Source organism: Gopherus flavomarginatus, chromosome 2 (assembly GCF_025201925.1).
Source record: "Gopherus flavomarginatus isolate rGopFla2 chromosome 2, rGopFla2.mat.asm, whole genome shotgun sequence".
Classification (NCBI taxonomy): Eukaryota; Metazoa; Chordata; order Testudines; family Testudinidae; genus Gopherus; species Gopherus flavomarginatus.
This window is the reverse complement of record NC_066618.1, coordinates 300,711,428-300,733,579: the sequence shown is the minus strand read 5'-3', so window position 1 is coordinate 300,733,579 and position 22,152 is coordinate 300,711,428. Positions and strand designations below refer to the sequence as shown.

At 53.0% G+C, this 22,152-nt stretch overlaps 1 protein-coding gene and 1 long non-coding RNA gene across 2 annotated transcripts in view; both read left to right on the top strand.

Moving 5' to 3' along the window:
- The first annotated feature begins 1,058 nt into the window (after nt 1-1,058).
- LOC127044510 (uncharacterized) overlaps nt 1,059-22,152 on the top strand; it is a 158,414-nt gene continuing 137,320 nt past the window's right edge. The window contains exon 1 of the long non-coding RNA XR_007772515.1: nt 1,059-1,180. This is a non-coding gene — a long non-coding RNA (uncharacterized LOC127044510). The remainder of the gene's footprint in view (nt 1,181-22,152) is intronic.
- Nucleotides 9,414-22,152, top strand: part of LOC127044480 (casein kinase II subunit alpha-like) — a 43,283-nt gene continuing 30,544 nt past the window's right edge. Inside the window, exons 1-2 of the mRNA XM_050939418.1 lie at nt 9,414-9,517; nt 12,819-13,073. The gene's annotated coding sequence lies outside the window, so the exon portion shown is untranslated. The remainder of the gene's footprint in view (nt 9,518-12,818; nt 13,074-22,152) is intronic.

The following is a 22,152-nucleotide window of genomic DNA, read 5'->3' as shown; positions in this document are numbered from 1 at the left end:
GATGGCATGGACTGCACTCTCAGCAAGTTTGCAGATGACACTAAACTGGGAGGAGTGGTAGATACGCTAGAGGGTAGGAATAGGGTACGGGGGACCTAGACAAATTAGAGGACTGGGCCAAAAAAAATCTGATGAGGTTCAATAAGGACAAGTGCAGAGTCCTGCACTTAGGACGGAAGAATCCCATGCACTGCTACAGACTAGGGACCGAGTGGCTAGGCAGCAGTTCTGCAGAAAAGGACCTAGGGGCTACAGTGTGTCACGGAGGGACTACAGTGTGTGTGGGGGGGGGACACAGGGCCCTACACTCCTGGCTTCCTGCGATTCACCAGGACTCTCAGGCAGCCAGTAAAGCAGAAGGTTTGTTTAGATGACAGGAAGACAGTCCAGGACAGGTTTTGCAGGCACAGACAACAGGATCTTCCCAGTTAGGTCCATCTTGGGGCCCCAGGAGCACCACAGCCCCATTGGGGGGGTCAGAGCCCTGTCTGTCCTTCCCTCCATTCCTCAGCCAGCTCCCGAAACTCCCTCACTCTCCAGCGTCTCCTCCCCCAGCCTTTGTTCAGTTTCCCAGGCAGAGGTGTCACCTGGCCTCTAAACCCTTCCTCGGTTCTCACGTTACCTGCTCAGGTCTCCTCCCTCCAGCCAGTCTCCCATCCCCCAAAGCAGCCTGTCCTCCCAGGCCAACCCTCCCCACTCAGCATTCACAGACCACATTAAGAACAGTCCCAGTTCATCACATAGTAGATGAGAAGCTGGATATGAGTCAGCAGTGTGCCCTTGTTGCTAAGAAGGCTAATGGCATTTTGGGCTGTATAAGTAGGGGCATTGTCAGCAGATTGAGGAACGTGATCATTCCCCTCTATTCGACATTGGTGAGGCCTCATCTGGAGTACTGTGTCCAGTTTTGGGCCTCACTCTACAAGAAGGATGTGGAAAAATTGGAAAGAGTTCAGTGGAGGGCAACAAAAATGATTAGGGGGCTGGGAAACATGACTTATGAGGAGAGGCTGAGGGAACCTTGATTGTTTAGTCTGCAGAAGAGGAGTGAGGGGGGATTTGATAGCTGCTTTCAACTACCTGAAGGGGGGTTCCAAAGAGGATGGAGCTTGGCTGTTCTCAGTGGTGGCAGATGACAGAACAAGGAGCAATGGTCTCAAGTTGCAGTGGGGAGGTTTAGGTTGGATATTAGGAAACACTATGATGATGTCACTCCCCTGCCTTATGTAGTTTTTGCATATGGCAGGAACCCTTTGTTTCAAAGCTTGATTCCCATGCCAGCCAGTGGAAAAACACTGATATCCCAAGATGGAGATCAGCACCAGGTGACCTGATCACATGTCCCTGTAGTGTCACAGCAGCCATAACTCGGAGGCTGTTAGTAGTATCCTCAGGAAGGGTCCAGGTGGGCAATAATCTTCTAAGGCCTATTGTTCTTCCTAACGGTTCATTAATTTGAATAGGTCCTTCCCAGCCAGCCATCTAGACTGGGAGCCTTTTGCCTAGTGGGCATTCCTCATGTGTAAACACATTTTGTGATACTGATACATAGTCAATGTTCCTAACTTCAGATACAAAAATGGTATATGCATACAAATAGGATACTCATATTCAGTGAATCAGAACTTTTCCAATATCTGACATGACCTATCCTGCATAAAGTTGTCATAACCTAGTCCCAGATTTGAACCTTAGTGTCCAAAATATGGGGGTTAGCATGAAAACCTCCAAGCTTAGTTACCAGCTTGGACCTGGTAAAGCTGCCACCATCCAAAAAATTAGAGTGTTTTGGGGCACTCTGGTCCCCCCAAAAACCTTCCCTGGGGACCCCAAGACCCAAATTCCTTGAGTCTCACAACAAAGGGGAATAAACCATTTCCCTTCCCCCCTCCAGGTGTTCCCTCCCTGGATTCCTGGAGAGATACACAGAAGCAAGCTCCGTGAATCTAAACAGAGGAATTCCACCCTCCCTATTTCTAGTCCTGGAAACAGAAGTACTTCCCTCTTCACCCAGAGGGTATGCAAAGTCAGGCTAGTAAATCTAACACACACAGATTTTCCCCCCTGACTCCTTCCTCCCACCAATTCCCTGGTGAGTACAGACTCAATTCCCTGGAGTTCCCCCCCCCCTCCAAAGAAAAACTCCAACAGGTCTTAAAAGAAAGCTTTATGTAAAAAGAAAGAAAAATACATAAAAATGGTCTCTCTGTATTAAGGTGACAAATACAGGGTCAATTGCTTAAAAGAAATATGAATAAACAGCCTTATTCAAAAAGAATACAATTCAAAGCACTCCAGCAACTACACACATGTAAATACAAAAATATATATATAAATCACTATCTGATCTTTTGTACTTACAACTGGGAAACAGAAGATTAGAAAGGCAGGAAATAGAGATCCTCTCATAGCCAAGAGAGAGACAGGCACAAGACCAAGAACAAAGGACTCACACACAAACTTCCCTCCACCCAGATTTGAAAAAGTCTTGTTTCCTGATTGGTCCTCTGGTCAGGTGTTTCAGGTTACTTCTTTCCAGGTGAAAGAGACATTAACCCTTAGCTATCTGTTTATGACAAAAGTACATTATGATGATGTTATAATCATAACATAATATCTCTATGGAGAATATAGGGTGCAGTGTCACACCATTATTTCAGGCAGTGTTGAGTAAATGCTTGGGAATATTGACAGCATCGGGCCAGAAGTCAGGGCAGTGCTCTCGAAGGTACAGCAGAGTAAAATGAGACCTTTTGGCTAAATATCATGGCTGAGATCATCTGGTCTGACCACCTGCATAACACAGGCCCACTTCAATCCCCCCCAGCTCAGGGACTGGGGTGCAGGCACCTCCCCCACTTCAATCCCCTCCACCTCAGGGACTGGGGCACGGGCATCTCCCCCACTTCAATCCCCTCCACCTCAGGGACTGGGGCACGGGCATCTCCCCCACTTCAATCCCCTCCACCTCAGGGACTGGGGTGCAGGCACCTCCCCCACTTCAATCCTCCCACCTCAGGAACCGGGGTGCAGGCACCTCCCCCACTTCAATCCCCCCCACCTCAGGGACTGGGGTGCAGGCACCTCCCCCACTTCAATCCCCCTCACCTCAGGGACCGGGGTGCAGGCACCTCCCCCACTTCAATCCCCCTCACCTCAGGGACTGGGGTGCAGGCACCTCCCCCACTTCAATCCCCCCACCTCTAACAGAACCAGCCTGGCAAAGCCTGGGCTAGTGGCGGCCCGCTAGGGTAGGAACGGGCTAGCGTTGCATTTGTCACAGCTGTTGCCGCACGTTGGCCAGGTATTTTCACGTAGCCGTCCTCAGTGCTGCTCAGGACTCTTTTCTGAGCAGCTTTGGTTTAATTTAGAACCTGGCCGTGTGCATGAAGAGTTCCCATTTTTCTGCCCAGTGTGCGTCACCTGGGCCATTTCTCCATTGCCCGCCTGGTGAGTGCGCAAGGCGGAATCTCACCCCAGCAGACAGAGCTGTGGAGTTTTAATTTTGTTCCACAGAAACCAGACACTTGTTTGGGATTTCAGTCTAGGAGCGATTGGGCAGACTTTGCTCAGCAGAGCACAGAGAAAGCAGCTACACAGACAGTGCACAGGGAAAATCCACCGCTTGGGACAATTATGGTGGAAGTCTGAAGATGCTGCAGGTTGGTTTATTTGAAAAGGCTGTTAGGTATTTTGTGAGGATTGAGCTCTGTGGTGCAGTCACATCAAAGGGCTTCATAAAAGAAGCAAGTCTAATGGGGTGGAGTCCTGGTCTCTGGTACATGCAGGGTGCAGGAGGAGAATGGGCTCTGGGTTTGGCCTTTGCTTCAGACCCCCCTTCCCTCTCCATGTCCCAGACCCGCACTCCTGTGGCATTGCCCGGCACCTCCCTCCTTCTCCCTGTCCCAGACCCGCATTCCCCAGGGCATTGCCCGGTACCTCCCTCCCTCTCCCTGTCACGGACCCGCACTTCCCAGGGCATTGCCCGGCACCTCCCTCCCTATCCCTGTCACAGACCCACACTCCCTGGGGCATTGCCCAGCACCTCCCTCCCTGCCCTTGTCATAGACCCGCACTCCCCGTGGCATTGCCCGGCACCTCCTTCCCTGCCCGTCACAGACCCGCATTCCCTGGGGCATTGCCCAGCACCTCCCTCCCTCTCCCTGTCATGGACCCGCATTCCCTGGGGCATTGCCCAGCACCTCCCTCCCTCTCCCTGTCACAGACCCACACTCCCCAGGGCATTGCCCGGCACCTCCCTCCCTCTCCCTGTCACAGACCCACACTCCCTGGGGCATTGCCCAGCACCTCCCTCCCTGCCCTTGTCACAGACCCACACTCCCCATGGCATTGCCCGGCACCTCCTTCCCTACCCGTCACAGACCCGCATTCCCTGGGGCATTGCCCGGCACCTCCCTCCCTCTCCCTGTCATGGACCCGCATTCCCTGGGGCATTGCCCAGCACCTCCCTCCCTCTCCCTGTCATGGACCCACATTCCCTGGGGCATTGCCCAGCACCTCCCTCTCTCTTCCTGTCACAGACCCGCTTCCCTGGGGCATTGCCCGGCACCTCCCTCCCTCTCCCTGTTACAGACCCGCACTCCTGTGGCATTGCCCGGCACCTCCCTCCCTGCCCGTCACAGACCCACACTCCCCGAGGCATTGCCCAGCACCTCCCTCCGTGCCCTTGTCACAGACCCACACTCCCCACGGCATTGCCCAGCACTTCCCTCCCTGCCCTTGTCACAGACCTACACTCCCCGTGGCACTGCCCGGCACCTCCCTCTTTCTCCCTTTCACTGACTCGCATTCACTGGGGCATTGCCCGGCACCTCCCTCCTTCCCCCTGTTACAGACCCACACTCCCCAGGGCATTGCCCGGCACCTCCCTCCCTCTCCCTGTCATGGACCCGCATTCACTGGGGCATTGCCCGGCACCTCCCTCCTTCCCCCTGTTACAGACCCACACTCCCCAGGGCATTGCCCGGCACCTCCCTCCCTCTCCCTGTCACGGACCCGCACTCACTGGGGCATTGCCCAGCACCTCCCTCCCTCTTCCTGTCACAGACCCGCACTCCCCGTGGCATTGCCCGGCACCTCCTTCCCTCTCCCTGTTACAGACCCACACTCCCCAGGGCATTGCCCGGCACCTCCCTCCCTCTTCCTGTCACGGACCCGCACTCACTGGGGCATTGCCCAGCACCTCCCTCCCTCTTCCTGTCACAGACCCGCTTCCCTGGGGCATTGCCCGGCACCTCCCTCCCTCTCCCTGTTACAGACCCGCACTCCTGTGGCATTGCCCGGCACCTCCCTCCCTGCCCGTCACAGACCCACACTCCCCGAGGCATTGCCCAGCACCTCCCTCCGTGCCCTTGTCACAGACCCACACTCCCCAGGGCATTGCCCAGCACTTCCCTCCCTGCCCTTGTCACAGACCTACACTCCCCGTTGCATTGCCCGGCACCTCCCACCCTGCTCGTCACAGACCCACATTCCCTGTGGCATTGCCCAGCACCTCCCTCCCTCTTCCTGTCACAGACCCGCATTCCCTGGGGCATTGCCCGGCACCTCCCTCCTTCCCCCTGTTACAGACCCGCACTCCTGTGGCATTGCCCAGCACCTCCCTCCCTCCCCCTGTTACAGACCCGCACTCCTGTGGCATTGCCCGGCACCTCCCTCCCTGCCCGTCACAGACCCACACTCCCCGGGGCATTGCCCAGCACCTCCCTCCGTGCCCTTGTCACAGACCCACACTCCCCAGGGAATTGCCCAGCACCTCTCTCCCTGCCCTTGTCACAGACCTACACTCCCCGTGGCACTGCCCGGCACCTCCCTCCCTGCCCGTCACAGACCCGCACTCCCCAGGGCAATGCCCAGCACCTCCCTCCCTCTCCCTGTCACAGACCCGCATTCCCTGGGGCATTGCCCGGCACCTCCCTCCCTCTCCCTGTCACAGACCCACACTCCCTGGGGCATTGCCCAGCACCTCCCTCCCTCTCCCTGTCATGGACCCGCATTCCCTGGGGCATTGCCCGACACCTCCCTCCCTCTCCCTGTTATAGACCCGCACTCCCTGGAGCATGTCCTGTCACCTCCCTCCCTCTCCCTGTCACAAACCCACACTCCCCGTGGCATTGCCTGGCACCTCCCTCCCTCTCCCTGTCACAGACCCACACTCCCCGGGGCATTGCCCAGCACCTCCCTCCCTCTCCCTGTCACAGACCCACACTCCCTGGGGCATTGCCCGGCACCTCCCTCCCTCTCCCTGTCACAGACCCACACTCCCCGTGGCATTGCCCGGCACCTCCCTCCCTCTCCCTGTCACAGACCCGCACTCCCGTGGCATTGCCCGGCACCTCCCTCCCTCTCCCTGTCACAGACCCACACTCCTGTGGAACTGAGATATCGGACAAGGTAGCCCGGGTGAGGTGCGGGAGGAGAGAAGGACACGGCCACATTGCTTATTGTAGCCACACTACATATCAAACTGTTTGAACGACAGGCAGCCTTCTGTTGCTTGGGCCATCCTCTGGAGTGGAGTGGCTGGGTGCTCGGAGCCTCCTCCTCGCGTTCTTGGGAGTCTGGGTGAGGAGGCTATGGAACATGGGGAGGAGGGGAAGTGATTATACAGTGGATGCAGTGGGGGTCTGTGCTCTTGTTGGCTTTCCTGCAGCTCCAACAGACACTTCATCATGTCCGTTTGCTCGCCCAACAGATGCTTCATCATGTCCGTTTGCTCCCCCATTAGCCTCAGCATCACATCCTGCCTCCGCTCTTCGCGCTCACTTAATTCTTTCCTGGCCTCTGTCACTGAATGCCTCTGTGCATTAAGATGTGCCCTATCAGTGCGGGAGGACTGCATGAGCTCAGAAAATATGTCATCATGAGTGCGGTTTTTTTGGCCTTCTAATCTGCAATAATCTCAGGGACAGAGATGATACGGGGAGTGTAGAAACATTCTACAATTCTGGGGAGACTGCATGGTCACCTGTGCTGCTGAGTTTGCCACGCTGATCAAACAGGAAATGAAATTCAAATGTTCCCAGGGCTTTTCCTGTGTATCTGCTCCCTGTCCCCTGACTGCCCCCCCGGGACCCACTGCCCTTATCCATCCCCCTGACCCCCTCACCATGCCGCTCAGAGCAGCATGTCTGGCAGCCATGGCACCCGGCCAGAGCTAGACACGCTGCCACTCTGCTCAGCAGGAGCGCGCAGCCATGCTGCTCGCACGGCGGTGTGGCTGCAGGGGATTGGAGACAGCAGGGGAAGGGCTGGGAGGCTAGCCTCCCTAGCTGGGAGCTCAAAGGCCAGGCAGGACAGTCTCGCCGGCTGTAGTTTGCCCACCTCAGGTCTAACCTGAGGGGGCTCTCACCCAGCCCTGTGGGAGCCTGCTCCATGGCTGAGTACATCTCCCTGCCGCATTTCCTCTTATTCAGTCTACATTTCCCATCCTAGGACGTGTTTTGCTGTTGGATGCAGTCCAGTGCCAGAAAAGACTCTGGCCCCAAGTCTGGTGGTCTCCTCCCTGTGTGGGAAGCCTTCCTACAACTGGAGGCCCTTTCGCTCTGCAAGGGGAAAACCCCTCCATCTCTAGTTCAAAGTGTAAAGTTCTTTGGCACCAGAAGACTCTTGGCTGCAGGAGAACAGCCCCTTAGACCTACATTTTCAAAAATGTTCACGTATTTGATGGGTGCTCAGCGCCTCTGAAAACTAGGTCTATGATATCTCAAGCTGGGCTCCCAAAAACCGAGGTCCATCAATTTGTGAATCCCTTTGAAAATGTGAAAGCAGCAAAGAATCCTGTGGCACCTTATAGACTAACAGACGTTTTGGAGCATGAGCTTTCGTGGGCTTTATTCATGCTGCTGCTGACTTGGTGCAAGGATGAACTGAGGCAGCAATGGTAGGTAAGCCCAGAAGCACTGAGCTCACCCATCTGACCTGCATTCCCTAGCCTCTGCCCCAACCTCCCCCACACTCCAGTCATCACCCTGCTCCCAGGGGGACAGCATTGTGGGGAGAGCTTAGGGTTTGTGTGGTGGACTATAGAGTGTCTGGGAATGGGGGAAATGGCTCTGTGAGGATCCAGAAAGGAGAACCACCATGAAAGAGTGCAGGAAGATTAGTAGGGGAGAGTGGCTGTTTGGATATGTGGGGATAGCATGGGGGGGGTGACCAGTACATCTGCAATGAGGCATTGGTCTGTCACACTGGGGCAGTAGTGCAGTGAATGTAGGTGGAACACATTATGTTTTAAAGTCTGTGGATTCTGTTCCGTATCAGTGGAGTCTGTTCTTCTTCTCTTCTCCTTTGCACAATTCTGTTGTTTACTTTGTCCCCTCCACACACATCTTTTTTCCTTTAGGTGACTTCAGCACCTGCAAATTCAGCTGAAGTCAACGTGTCCTGGGACATAAAATCAGGGACATAACATTGAGATATGATTCATGGTGGGAAGGGCACCAGGGCCCTATGAATCTTACAGGCTTCTCCTCCCCAAGCCCATTCTAGCAGCATTCAGCTATTGCTAGTAGTCAGTGCTGCAAATCTAGGACCACAGCTATTTAATTTACCTTTGACCCCAGAGGAGGTGGGGACCCCTGATTTCAACTGTAACTGCAATACCCCCTTCATAGATGCTGCCCAGAGAAATTCAGGCTGCATTAGCTATGGATGGGATTTGGAATTCATTTTTATTTGCCTTAAAAATATCAAGGGAATTTCACTTTCATTCATAAACATCTCAAAAACTAAGAAGCTTCAGACTGGGTTATTGCTTGGAGGGGAAGCTTCCTAAGACATCAGGGAGCCGTGCAGGTGACTTCCTCAGACTGTAGGGAGCAGCAGGCAACCTGCTCTGTTTGAGTCAGTGCTGATCTGACCCCAGGGCCCCTGCCCAACAGTAGGAATAGTATTCTGCTCCAGGGAGCAGTGGGGAAAAGGGGTTCAGTAGGTCACACCCCCCTCAGTCAGGGTTGACCCCAATGCCCCATCCTAGCACTAGGGAGCTGTTCTGCTTTAGTGAGCAGTGGCAGGAAGGGGGTTCGATAGGGGGCACCCTCCTCACGCAGGGTTGACCCCAATGTCCCATCCCAGCACTAGGGAGCTGTTCTGCTCCGGGGAGCAGTGGGGGAAAGGGGGTTCGGTAAGGAGCACCCCCGTCAGTCAGGGTTGACCCAGCAGGACCCCGTGGCGGCGGGGAATTGAGTCCCCCTGGCCCCAGCAGGACCCCCCGGGGTAGGGGGGGTTTCCCGAACACAAGAGCCCAACGCTCTATGGTCCCATGACGTACCAGGCGGCCCCCGGCCGGCGCCGTCTCTCTCCCGCACTCTATGGTGCGGGCCGGCGGGATGCGGAAGTGACCGCGTGCGAGGCCCTGGCGCCCTCTGGCGGCCCGGCCCGGCCCCGCCCCTGCCGCTCCCGTCCCGCTCCACGGCGCTGCTGCCCGGGCGCGCGGCCGCCATATTGTCACCGCGCGGGCCGGGCTCCGGCAGCCCCCGCCCCAGCGCCCGGCCAGGTGAGGAGCCGGCTGCGGCCTCGGCCTCGGCAGGGCCCGGCCCGGAGCGCGGGGAGCGACCTGGGGCGGGGAGCTCCCAACCCCCCCGGATCTGCCCCGGGGCTGGGGGGGCGGGGAGCTCCCAACCCCCCCGGATCTGCCCCGGGGCTGGGGGGGCGGGGAGTGTCCCCCCCCGGATCTGCCCCGGGGCTGGGGGGGGCGGGGCGTGTCCCCCGGATCTGCCTGGGGAGGGGAGAGGAGTCCCCCCCAGATCTGCCCCGGGGATGGGGAGTGCCCCCCCCGGAGCTGGGGGGATGGGGAGTGTCCCCCCCCGGAGCTGGGGGGATGGGGAGTGTCCCCCCCCGGATCTGCCCCGGGGCTGGGGGGGCGGGGAGTGTCCCCCCCCGGATCTGCCCCGGGGCTGGGGGGGCGGGGAGCTCCCAACCCCCCCGGATCTGCCCCGGGGCTGGGGGGGCGGGGAGCTCCCAACCCCCCCGGATCTGCCCCGGGGCTGGGGGGGCGGGGAGTGTCCCCCCCCGGATCTGCCCCGGGGCGGGGGGGGCGGGGAGTGTCCCCCCCCCGGATCTGCCTGGGGAGGGAAGGGGAGGCGAGGCGAGGCGAGGCGGGGAGGGGAGTCCCCCCCCAGATCTGCCCCGGGGATGGGGAGTGTCCCCCCCCGGATCTGGGGGGATGGGTAGTGTCCCCCCCCGGAGCTGGGGGGATGGGGAGTGTCCCCCCCCGGATTTGGGGAGATGGGGAGTGTCCCCCCCCGGATCTGCCCCGGAGCTGGGGAGATGGGGAGTGTTTCCCCCCTGGATCTGGGTGGATGGGGAGTGTCCCCCCCCCCCGGATCTGCCCCGGTGCTGTTGGGGAAGGGCAGGTCTCCCCCAGAACTGCCCCGGTGCTGTGGGTGGGGAGGGGAGGGTTTCCCTCAAAACTGCCCCTGGTGCTGTGCGGGGAGGTTCCCCTCAGATCTGCCTGTGATGCTGTTGGGGGAGGGGCAGCATGGAGGGAGGTTACGCCCATCTCCCCAGTGCTATGGCGGGAGGGGGCAGTGTGAGGGGAGCTCCCCCTGGTGCTCTGGGGCAGAGGTTCTCCCCCCCCCCCCGTGCTGTGGCAGGAGAAGTCAGCGTGTGCGAAGGTTTCCCCCGTCACCCCAATGCCATAGGGGTGGGAACCAGTGTGTGGGGAAGGCCCCCCCATCCTCTCTGGTGCTATGGGGTGCTGGTCTAGTGTGGAGAAAGTTTTCCCATGCAGTATTACCCGCTGGTGCTGTGAGGAAAAGAGGCAGTGTGAAGGGAGCTCCCGTCTGTATACCCCTACTTCCCACCCTCAGGGCAGGGGTTGGTGTGAGGGGGTGTTCCCCCTCCTCAGTCCTCCTAGTGCTGGTGTCGGACGGGGGTGGTTTGAAATGGGCATTTCCCCCCTTTCGTATCTCCCTGGTGGTTGTGGGGAAGACAGTTGATGAGAGTGGAGAGGTGAGAGAGTGTTGGGGCAGATTCTCCTCTCCCTGTGTTCCTTGACGCACTCCACACACCCCCAGCATCAGAGGGAAGATCTCATTTGCCCTTCCTTCCTGCTGCTGTTGTGGTAGGTGGTCAGTGTTAGAGAACATCCTCTCCACCCATGTCTATGTTCTGTTGGTGCTGCTGGGATAGTGTGTGTGTGTGTGTGCATGGGGGGATTCTCCTTTCTGGCCTTGCTGGAAGGGGCTTTCATGATCTAATTTAGTTGGGGTTTGGTCCTGCTTTGAGCAGGGGGTTGACTAGATGACCTCCTGAGTTCCCTTCCAACCCTGATATTCTGTGATTCTATGATCACAAAGGACTGGCCTAGTTTCTCTTGGAGGACACATTTCCCAGCCCTTCCCATGACTCCTACCATCATACGTCTTCATTCCCAGCCGTCAATCCCAAGCATGCCTCTTGGTAATCGTGATTCTAATCAGGATCAGTGAGGCCCCAAGCAACCCTTAGATGCTGTAGCTCCCAGCATGCTGTGCTCCTTCTTGATACGAGTGTTCCAAGACTCGTGTGCTTGGACTTTTGGGCTCCTTTGTTTTATTGCAGGCCTATTGGACTCTTGGGCCTCTGGCGAGTGGCTAGTGCAGCTTGAGAATGTGTGAGGTTTGGACACCCCCTGTTCTTTAAGAGTAGACACGGACATTTGTGGATGACACCAAGCTGGGAGGGGTCGCAGGCACTTTGGAGGACAAGATTAGTATTTAAAATGACCGTGACAAATTGGAGAACGGTCTGAAACCAGCAAGTTGAAATTCAGCAAAGACGAGTGCAAAGTACTGCACCCGGGAAGGAAAAATCAAATGCACAACTACAAAATGGCGAATAACTGGCCAGGCAGTAGTACTGCGGAAAAGCATCTGGCAGTTCTACTGGCTCACAAAACCAATATGAGTCACCAATGTAATGCAGCTGCAAAAAAGGCTGGTGCTTACTGACAGGAGTGTCATAGATAAGACGGGAAGTAATTGCCCTGCTCTACTCGGTACTGGGGAAGGCCTCAGCTGAACTACTGTGTCCAGTTCTGGGCACCAGATGTGAATAAACGAGAGAGTCCAGAGGAGAGCAACAACAGTGACAAAAGGTTTAGAAAACCTGACCTCTGAGGAAAGGTTAAAAAACTGGGTGTGTTTAGTCTTGAGAAAGGATGACTCAGGGGGCACCTGGTAAGTCTTCAGATATGTTAAGGGCTGCTGTAAAGAGGGTGGTGATCGATTGTTCTCCATGGCCGCTGAAGGAAGGGTAAGAAGTAATGGGCTTAATCTGCAGCAAGGGAGATTTAGGTTAGATATTAGGAAAAACTTTCTAACTCTAGAGGCAGCTAAATTCTGGAGTAGGCTTCCAAGGGGAGTTGAGGAGTGGATTTCTGTTCTGGGCTCAGAGTGTTCCCTCTCTAGTTTATTGTGGATTGTGTTATATTAGATGGGTCTATTGCTGGATTATTTCTCTAGTCCTGTACGTGTGCAAGGCATTTTGTGGGTGTGTGACTTTGGACATCTAAAGAAGCATCAGGCTTTTTAGCTGTAACATCTAGATGGTGCCAGAAGTGGCGCTGGTAATGGAGAGGGTTTTCTCAGAAAGGGGTTTCTCCCATTTTGGTGCTGCAGGGAGGGGCTGTGTGATTCAATCTCTGTTGTAAATAGCTGGACAGTGTTGCTGTGTGCTGTTAAGCCGCTGCTGTGTCCCACTGGAGAGGTAGCTGCATTTCGGTGCTGCTCTGCTCCTTGTGTATGTGTTTGCCACGCCCATTGGCTTGTTGATAGAGGGGTGCTATAGACATGTCTGTTTTGTTTTTTTTTTAGGGACAGAGCAATGCTGTAAGTGCCTGGTTCCGGGAGGCCCCTCAGCCCATCACTTTTCTCTGTGCTGATGGATGGAAACCACAGATAGCTGCAACGTGGAAGCACTTTTCCTTCCCTCCTGAGCTGATTGCTGCAGTGAGCTCTGCCCGGCCCCGCTGGCCCCCTCCCCCATCTGGAATGCAGCTCACGCCTTTCTCTGCCTCTCCCAGGACCGCTCAGGGCAGCATTTGGGCTATAGATTAACCAAGGTTCAAGGTAATAACTTTCTGTTCCTGGAGAATGTGAAATCAGTGTCAATGACTTGGGCCATGTTCTACCATGGTCCTTTCAAAGGGAAAGTCAGTCTGAGATTGTGTCCTGTCTGACCTGGGCTGGAGAGCTGATACTCTTGCAGGTTGTAATATGTATGAAAGTGTTTTGCCAGTCCTGGGATGCTCCATCAGGTGTGCCCATGTATCTCACTTCTTACCTGCAGTTCCCCTGCTGTCCCTGTCCTGGGACCCCTACGTGATTTGCTCCTGCACCGTTCCTGAGTTGCTCCCACCTCCTTCTCCCTGACATTGCTGCTTCTCCAGGTGTGAGGGGAGCAGCCTAGAAGTGGAGTGCTTGGGCAGCTTCACCTAGTTCTTCCACTCGCACATGATGTGCGAGTGCACCGTGACCACATGCTGCTGTCACTGTGCTGCCTTGTCCAGGCCCATTGTAACTGTGACCTGGGACACGTGTTTCAGTCTCTTTGTGCCTCAGTCACTGTAGCTAGGAAGCTTAGTCAGGCCCCAGCCTCATCACTGGAAATGAGATGTGGGTCAGTGTAGATGCAGCCTGTGTACCGCCGTGAATGGCTGATGGGTAAGAAGCCAAAGAGGAAGGTTGAGGTTTCCTGAGGAAATAGGAAGTATGCGTGGGAGCAGATCCTGCTGAACCTCTCTCATCTTCACTTGTCTGTGCCACAGGCTTGTGCCACAAGTTTGGTTTCCCTTTTGTAATGAATTATGTCTCATATCAAAAGGCTCTTCCCATGGAACCAGTTGGGCTTCTTGCTGCTGCTAAATCAGGGCCGCAGTTGCAAAGCTTTCACTTAAGAAGGACACCTATGGCTAGTCACGCTAGGTGATGCATTAATGGGAATTTTGAGTAGGAGCATAGAGGTTATTGTGCCAGTTACTGTATGTGGCCCTGGTGCGAGCGCTGCTGGGATCCTGGGTCCAGTTCTGGTGGCCACAATTCAAGAAGGATGATGATAAATTGGAGGGGTCAGAGAAGAGCCACGAGAATGATTAAAGGGTTAGAAAACCTGCCTTAGAGCGATAGGCTCCACACACTCAATCTATTTAGCTTAACAAAGAGAAGATGAAAGGATGGCTTGATTAGTCTGTAAGCACCTACCTGGGAAACAAATATTTGATACAGGCAAGTGTCATCTTAGGCGGGGGTTCGGTTCCGTGGTTATCGCATAAAGCGAAAACCGCGTATAGCCAAAATTATATCCCCAAGCCCTTTAAACCCCGCCTGCAGCTCCTGCAGCCGGGCTGCGGGGGCATTTAAAGGGCTCCACCGGGCTCCCCGCTGCCCTTTAAATACTGGCCTCGGCCCCGCTGCCGGAGCTTCGGGCGGGGTTTAAAGGGGTCCGCTGGGCTTCCCGCCGCGGTGGGGAGCCTGGTGGAGTCCTTTAAATGCACCCCCTCCCTGGCCCCGCCGCCGGAGCTGCGGGTGGCATTCAAAGGGCTCCGCTGGGCTTCCCGCCATGGTGGGGAGCCCGGAGGAGCCCTTTAAATCCCACCCGCAGCTTGGGCAGCCGGGCTGGGGCTGGCATTTAAAGGGCCCGGAGCTCCACAATGGCTGGAGCCTCGGACCCTTTAGTTCACCACAGGGGCTACCAGCCACCTCTGCAGCTGGGAGCCCCCTGGGTGATTTAAAGGCCCTGGGACTCCCAGCCACAGCTGGTGCCCCAGGACCTTTAAATCTTGAGGCCATGCCCCTCGCTTGAGGCCACGCCCCCCAGTCCGGCCGTATGCGTATACTTGAAGTTGCACATGTTAAATGTGCGTAAGTTGCGAGAGACCTGTAATGTGCTCTTCAGTCTAGCAGAGGAAGGTCTAACATCTGATGGCTGGAAGTTAAAGCTAAACAAATTCAGACTGGAAATAAGGTGTAGATTTTGGACAGGGTAATTAATCATTGGACCAATTTACCAAAAGTCATGGTGGATTCTCTGTCACTGACCATTTTTAAATGAAGATTGGATGGTTTTTTAAAAGATCTGCTCTAGGAATTTTTTGGGGGAAGTTCTATGGCCTGTGTCAGACTAGATGTCAGACTAGATGATCACAATGATCACTCTAGCCTTGGAATCGCTGAATCTGTGTGTAACAGGACTTAAAATAGGTTGGAGATTCTGAATTCTGGGGCTATGAAATATAAATTTGATTATTATACCTGAATTTAGGGTAAACAATGAGGTGACAAAATTTGCACATGATACAAAACTACTCAAGATAGTTAAGTCCCAGGCAGATTGCGAAGAGCTACAAAGGAATCTTACAAAACTAGGTGACTGGGCAACATAATAGCAGATGAAATTCAGTGTTGATAAATGCAAAGTAATACACATTGGAAAACATAATCCCAACTATACATATAAAATGATGGGGTCTAAATTAGCTCTTACCAGTCAAGAAAGAGATCTTGAGTGGTAACAGCACCCTCAGCAAGTTTGCAGATGGCACTAAACTGGGAGGAATGGTAAATACGCTGGAGGGCAGGGATAGGATACAGAGGGACCTAGAGAAATTAGAGGATTGGGCCAAAAGAAATCTGATGAGGTTCAACAAGGACAAGTGCAGAGTCCTGCACTTAGGACAGAAGAATCTCATGCACTGCTACAGGCTAGGGAGTGAGTGGCTAGGCAACAGTTCTGCAGAAAAGGACCTAGAGGTTATGGTGAATGAGAAGCTGGATATGAGTCAGCAGTGTGCCCTTGTTGCCAAGAAAGCTAATGGCATTTTTGGCTGTATAAGTAGGAGCATTGCCAGCAGATCGAGGGACGTGATCATTCCCCTCTATTTTGCACTGGTGAGGCCTCATCTGGAGTACTGTGTCCAGTTTTGGGCCCCACACTACAAGAAGGATGTGGAAAAATTGGAAAGAGTCCAGTGTAGGGCAGCAGAAGTGATTAGGGGGCTGGAGCATATGACTTATGAGGTGAGGCTGAGGGAACTGGGATTATTTAGTCTGCAGAAGAGAAGAATGAGGGAGGATTTGATAGCTGCTTTCAACTACCTGAAAGGGGGTTCCAAAGAGGATGGAGCTCAGCTGTTCTCAGTGGTGGCAGATGACAGAACAAGGAGCAATGGTCTCAAATTGCAGTGGGGGAGGTTTAGGTTGGATATTAGGAAACACTATTTCACGAGGAGGGTGGTGAAGCACTGGAATGGGTTCCCTAGGGAGGTGATGGAATCTCCTTCCTTAGAGGTTTTTAAGATCAGGCTTTACAAAGCCCTGGCTGGGATGATTTAGTTGGGGATTGGTCCTACTTTGATCAGGGGGTTGGACTAGATACCTCCTGAGGTCCCTTCCAACTCTGATACTCTATGATTCGATGATCTTGGAGTCATTGTGCAAAGTTCTCTGAAAACATCTGCTCAATGTGCAGCGGCAGTCAAAAAAGCCAACAGAATGTTGGGGATCATTAGGAAAGGGATAAATAAGGAGACAGAAAATATCATATTGCCTCTATATAAATCCATGGTACGCCCACAGCTTGAATACTGTGTGCAGATGTGGTCACCCCATCTCAAAAACGATGTACTGGAATTTGAAAAGGTTCAGAAAAGGGCAACAAAAATTATTAGGGGTATGGAACAGCTTCCATATAAGGAGAAATTAATAAGACTGGGACTTTTCAGCTTGGGAAAGAGACGACTAAGGGGGGGATATGCTAGAGGTCTATAAAATCATGACGGGCGTGGAGAAAGTAAATAAGGAAGACTTATTTACTCCTTCTCATAACACAGAAACCAGGGGCACCAAATGGAATTAATAGACAGCAGGTTTAAAAGAAAAAAAAGGAAGTATTTCTTTACACAATGCCCAGTCAACCTGTGGAACTCTTTGCCAAAGGATGTTGTGAAGGCCAAGACTATAATAGGGTTAAAAAAAGAACTAGATAAGTTAAAGAGGGATTGTCCATCAATTGCTATTAGCCAGGCTGGGCAGGGATGGTGTCCCTAGCCTCTGTTTGCCGGAAGCAGGGAATGGGCGATGGGATGGATCACTTGATGATTCCCTGTTCTGTTCATTCCCTCTGGGGCACCTGGCATTGGCCACTGTCAGAAGACAAGATACTGGGTTATCTCGACCATAGGTCTGACCCAGTCTAGTCGTCCTTATGTTCTTATTTATTTTTAATATTTATTATGACAAGTGGAGTGTCCTTGGTTGAAATCTCAATTAAAGGTGGTCACTCAACTGGGCTTTCATAATGTGTAGAGAAAGCCTGAAAGGGTTTTAAAAAATGTTTTTCCAGGGATTTTTTTTTTTTTTTAAACTTTAGAAATCTCTGGAATGTCTGAGTGTGTTGATACCCAGTTCTTCTGGAGGACTTTTGGGGCTGTTGAATCTTTAACAAAGCCAAGTGTTGAGAGGGGAGCTTATGAATAGATGTTAACAGAGATAGACAAAGGGGCAGAGCGTGAGTAGCACTGAATTCAAATCACTTCCCCGTTCAGGTTTAACTGGATGGCCTCACTGATGTCAAGTTATCAGTTTCCTAGACCTTCATAGAATCTTCTAGGCCAGTGGTTCTCAAACTTTTTTTTCGTGAATCATTTGAAAATTGCTCAGGGTCTCGGTGGACCACTTAATGATATTTCCAAATGTTGTCTGTACCGTGAGCTAACTATCATAAAGCACTTTGGATAAAAGCGCTATATAAGAAAACCCTGAATAATAATAAACCTTTTTTGTTCTGCAAATAAAAGCCCACAACTCATATTTTAATATCAGTAGCCTTACCTTTCTAATGTGATGGATGTGCCCTCTCTGCCCTGCCGCAGCAGCCCTGAGCTGGGGCTGGGAAGAAGGGCCGTTTCTCCCCAGTAGCTGCAACCCTGGAGCTGGGGAAAGTTTCCTCTTTCTCTGGCCACCTCAGCCCTGGACGTCCCAAATTCCCCCCACCCCCTCTTCTCACCCCACTAACCCCTCCCACCCACCTACCCCCTATTTGCCCCAAGGCCACCACCTCACCTTATATGTGCATCTTCTCCAGGGTCCAGGCACATAATTAGTGGAGCCATGCCTGGGCAGCTCCACTAATTAGGTGGGTGGCCCTTCATTCTCTTGTGTGCAGCCACCCAGGCATGCACCTTAGATGGAACTAACTGCGAACCACCTGAATGGAGCTCGTGGACCACTGGTGATCCACAGACCACAGTTTGAGAACCTCTGTTGTAGGGGAAAAGGGTAGATGAGACATGAATTTCCAATGAAAAATAACCAGTGGAAAAGATATGTAGAATTGATTTTCATTGTTTCTTTGTAGATCATAAAGGGCACAAGTCATTTTACTATCTTTGCAGGCCCCCTGAAGAGGATTGTACTGCAATATTACTCATAATATTGTTATGTCTGAGCACAGTGCCTAGCACTATAGTTCCCTGATCCCTGATTGAAGCTTTTAGACTCTGCAGCAATACAACTATAAATCATAATCTATATTAATTTCTATGCAAGGGTCTCAAACCCCTTCGCAAACATTCATTTGTGAATTGTTAAAACATTTCTGTGAGGTCGGTAACTGTCGTCATCCCCATTTTACAGATGAGGAAACTGAGTCACTGAAGTGCCTGAGGTCAGAGATGGAGTTGGTGGCAGAGCTAGGAATGCCCTTAGGAATCCTGACTCAAGCTACCAGTCAAAACTCCCATGTTGGAGTACTTTCCCCTATACCTATGTCTCTCAGTGCCTCAGCGTGGCGTAGGAGGTGCTGTGCTGTTGGGGGCTGTCATTTTTCAGATAGGATTCTGTGCCCACCAGAGCTCTGTCTGTGGGCATCACAGGGCAGAATTAGGGCCCTTGGTTGCCACCACTGCCCCTTTATAAGGCCGATTTTGATCCCCCTTGTAAACTCCCCCCACGAAAAACATAGAATTCCTCAAGATTTCAAAGACTTTCAGTGAAGCCTCATTGTCACCACGACTGTTTTCTGAACATCTTGAATCAATTAAGGACTTTTTGAGATTAAAATACTTACAGTCTCTCCCTTCTGAAATATTTGTATATGTCTGACTGATGGTTTTGTCTGTGCACGCAGTGAAATCACCCTATACCACGATGTGTGAACTGTAGCAAGGTTTTGACATTAGCTCGTGCAGGAGGCAGTTTTCAAAGGCAGGAACACGAAAATGTTTAAGCTGCAATTATTTGAAATCTAAGCATGATTCCCTGTTGACGGAGCTGAAATAAGGAAAAACCCCGTGGCGTCAGAGAATATTTTTCTTGGTGACGTAAAGCTATCCAGAGCTGCTTCTCCACAAGTGAAAGAAAACTTCATTCTTAACAATTTAAGATAGTTTTGAGTCTCTCTCAGGGCCTCCCCGAGGGGAAGAGGGGGACAAGTGGGGCAATTTGCCCCGGGCTCCACAAGAGCCCCCAGGAGAACGGCTGAGGCCCCTGCCCCTCTCCCGGAGCTTCAGCGCATCCAGCAGCATCCCTGGACAGCGCTGCAGCATGGCTCCGGCGGGGCCTGAGCTCCACCTCACTCAGAGCCGCGTGGTAAGAGGGCAGGGCTGCGAGCTCAGGCCCCGCTGGAGCTCGCAGCCCTGCCCCCTTACCACGCGGCTCTGAGCGGGGAGGGGGGGGGGCAGCTCAGGCCCTGCCAGAGTCATGCTGTCCCGCTGTTCAGGGATGCTCCTGGATGCGACGTGCTGAGGCTCTGGGTGAGGGAGGAGCCGGGGTAAGGGGCCGGGGGGAGGTTGGATAAGGGGCAGGGAGTCCAGGGGACAGGGAGGGGGCAGAGATTGCAGTAGGGGCCAGGGAACGGAGGGCTTGGATCATGGGCATTCTGGGGCGTTCTGGGGGTCTATCAGGACTCAATGGGGGGGTGGATAGGGGTCGGGGCAGTCAGGGGGCAGGGAGCAGGGTTGGGGTCCCGGGGTGGTGGTGGTGGGGGCTCTCTGGGGGACGGTGAGGGGGCAAGGAGCAGGATGGGTCGGGGATTCTGAGGGGGGCGCGCAGTTGGGCAGGAAGTGGGTGGGGGTCAGATAGGGGGCAGGGGCAGGCTGTTTGGGAGGCACAGCCTTCCCTACCCTAAAGCTCATTCAGCAGTTTGAGGCTTGCAGAAGAGCCAAGCTGTTAGCTTTTCCATTAGGACTACCATCCCTTTCACTTCTCAAATGCCAAATTATAGTCTGTATTTCATTTCAGTGCCGTAGGGAGATTCATGTCAGGGGAGAGTAGCTTCATTTAAAATTAGTCACTGGGGGAGGGGTCACATGAGAAGAGCAATATCCTTCCCAGCCCTACCAAGGGAGACCCCCCCCTGCATTCCCTGAGGCTCCAGAGGGGTTAATTCAGTGGTTCTCAAACTTTTGTGCTAGTGACCCCCTTTCACATAGCAAACCTCTGAGGGTGACCCCCCCCTTATGAATTGAAAACACTTTTTTTGTATATTTAACACTATTACAAATGCTTGAGGCAAAGCGGGGTTTGAGGTGGAGGTTGACAGCTCGCGACCCCCAGTAATAACCTCATGACCCCTTGAGGGGTCCCAACCCCTAGTTTGAGAACCCCTGGGGTAATTTAATGTTAGCACCCTGTGTCCATTCACATGCATGTGCTATTTTGAGCATTTCGGTTTTCACAACATAGGCTCATCCCAGATTCTGGACCAAGCTCAAATGCTCAGTTCATGGAGTAGGTACATAAGCTATACTAAAGACAAACCCACAGTAATGTCTCCAGTTTGTGAGGGACCCCATGGAGCCAGTCTCTAGGAAACAGATAAGTCCATTAAAGGCTATTAGCCAGGATGGGTAAGGAATGGTGTCCCTAGCCTCTGTCTGTCAGAGGGTGGAGATGGATGGCAGAAGAGAGATCACTTGATCATTAACTGTTAGGTTCACTCCCTCTGGGGCACTTGACATTGGCCATTGTCGGTAGACAGTAACTGGGCTGGATGGACCTTTGATTTGACCCAGTATGGCTATTCTTATGTTTTAACCTAAATGAACCCAAGTTATGGAGACAGATATGAGTCAAGGAAACCAGCAGAGTATCAGAACCCTGGAAAAATCTCTGACTGGATGGGCTCAGGCGTTTGGTCACAAGCTGAGATGGTTCAAAAGTTTTGGATTTTTTTTAAGCAGAATTTTTTTATTGTTTCTTTAAACAATCAAACACAGCAAGCAGCAAATATTTGACCACACACTTCTGAAACCCCAAACCATATTCAGGTTTTGGCAGACTAATTTCAGCTTTTCAATTAAAAAAACCACAACAAATTTTGAAGGAAAGGAGGCGATGTCTGTGATTTTTTTCTGCTTTTTAAAAACCCCTAGTTTTCGATCCAAAAAAAGTTTTGACGGAAAATATTTGTCCAACCCTTTTAATGAGCTTTAGTGCCTTTTAGCACTAGCTGATGCTGAGAACCAGTGATACCTGGAAAGAAGTTTTCTCACAACTGGGTTTGTGCTGAGATGTGGAAGGTTTATTTTTCCCAGGGCCACCTGTGGTGGGGGGGAGCAAGTGGGGCAATATGGAAGGGGCCACTGGAATTGCTTTGCCCCAGGCCCCTTGAATCCTCTGTGTGGCCCTGGTCTCTTTCACGAGCCAAGGTCATGGATTACAGTGGCAGCCCATGGTTTGAGTTTGTGTTTTTTTGTGGTGGTTTCAGGGTTTTCAGTTGTGCAAATGGGCTGAGTTCCGAGAAGGAAGGCATTGTTGTCAGGCCTGTGTCTGTTATTTGGTTCTTGGTGTTCTGAGAGACTGTTTTGGATACAAGTGACACTCTGAGAAGTAGGTTGGTAGCTGTATTGTTTGAGAGGGGTGAGATTCTGGAGCTGATTGGAATCATTCTGGTTTTATACAGATATTCACAGTCCCGAATAGTTCCAGTAATGATCTAAGCTGTGAATTGTGGAGGACTGGCCAGCTGAGAGGCACCTGGCAGTGGAGAAAAAATACGTAATGTTCACAGCATTTGTAGTGATTAGTGCTGCCCGACAATCTAGAAATTTCAAACAGTGCTTGGGCCTTCTGTCGCCCTGGTATTGAGGCCCACAAGGAACCTGAGGCCATAGTTAGAGAACTTGTCTGATGATCGATGCTAGGTCACCAA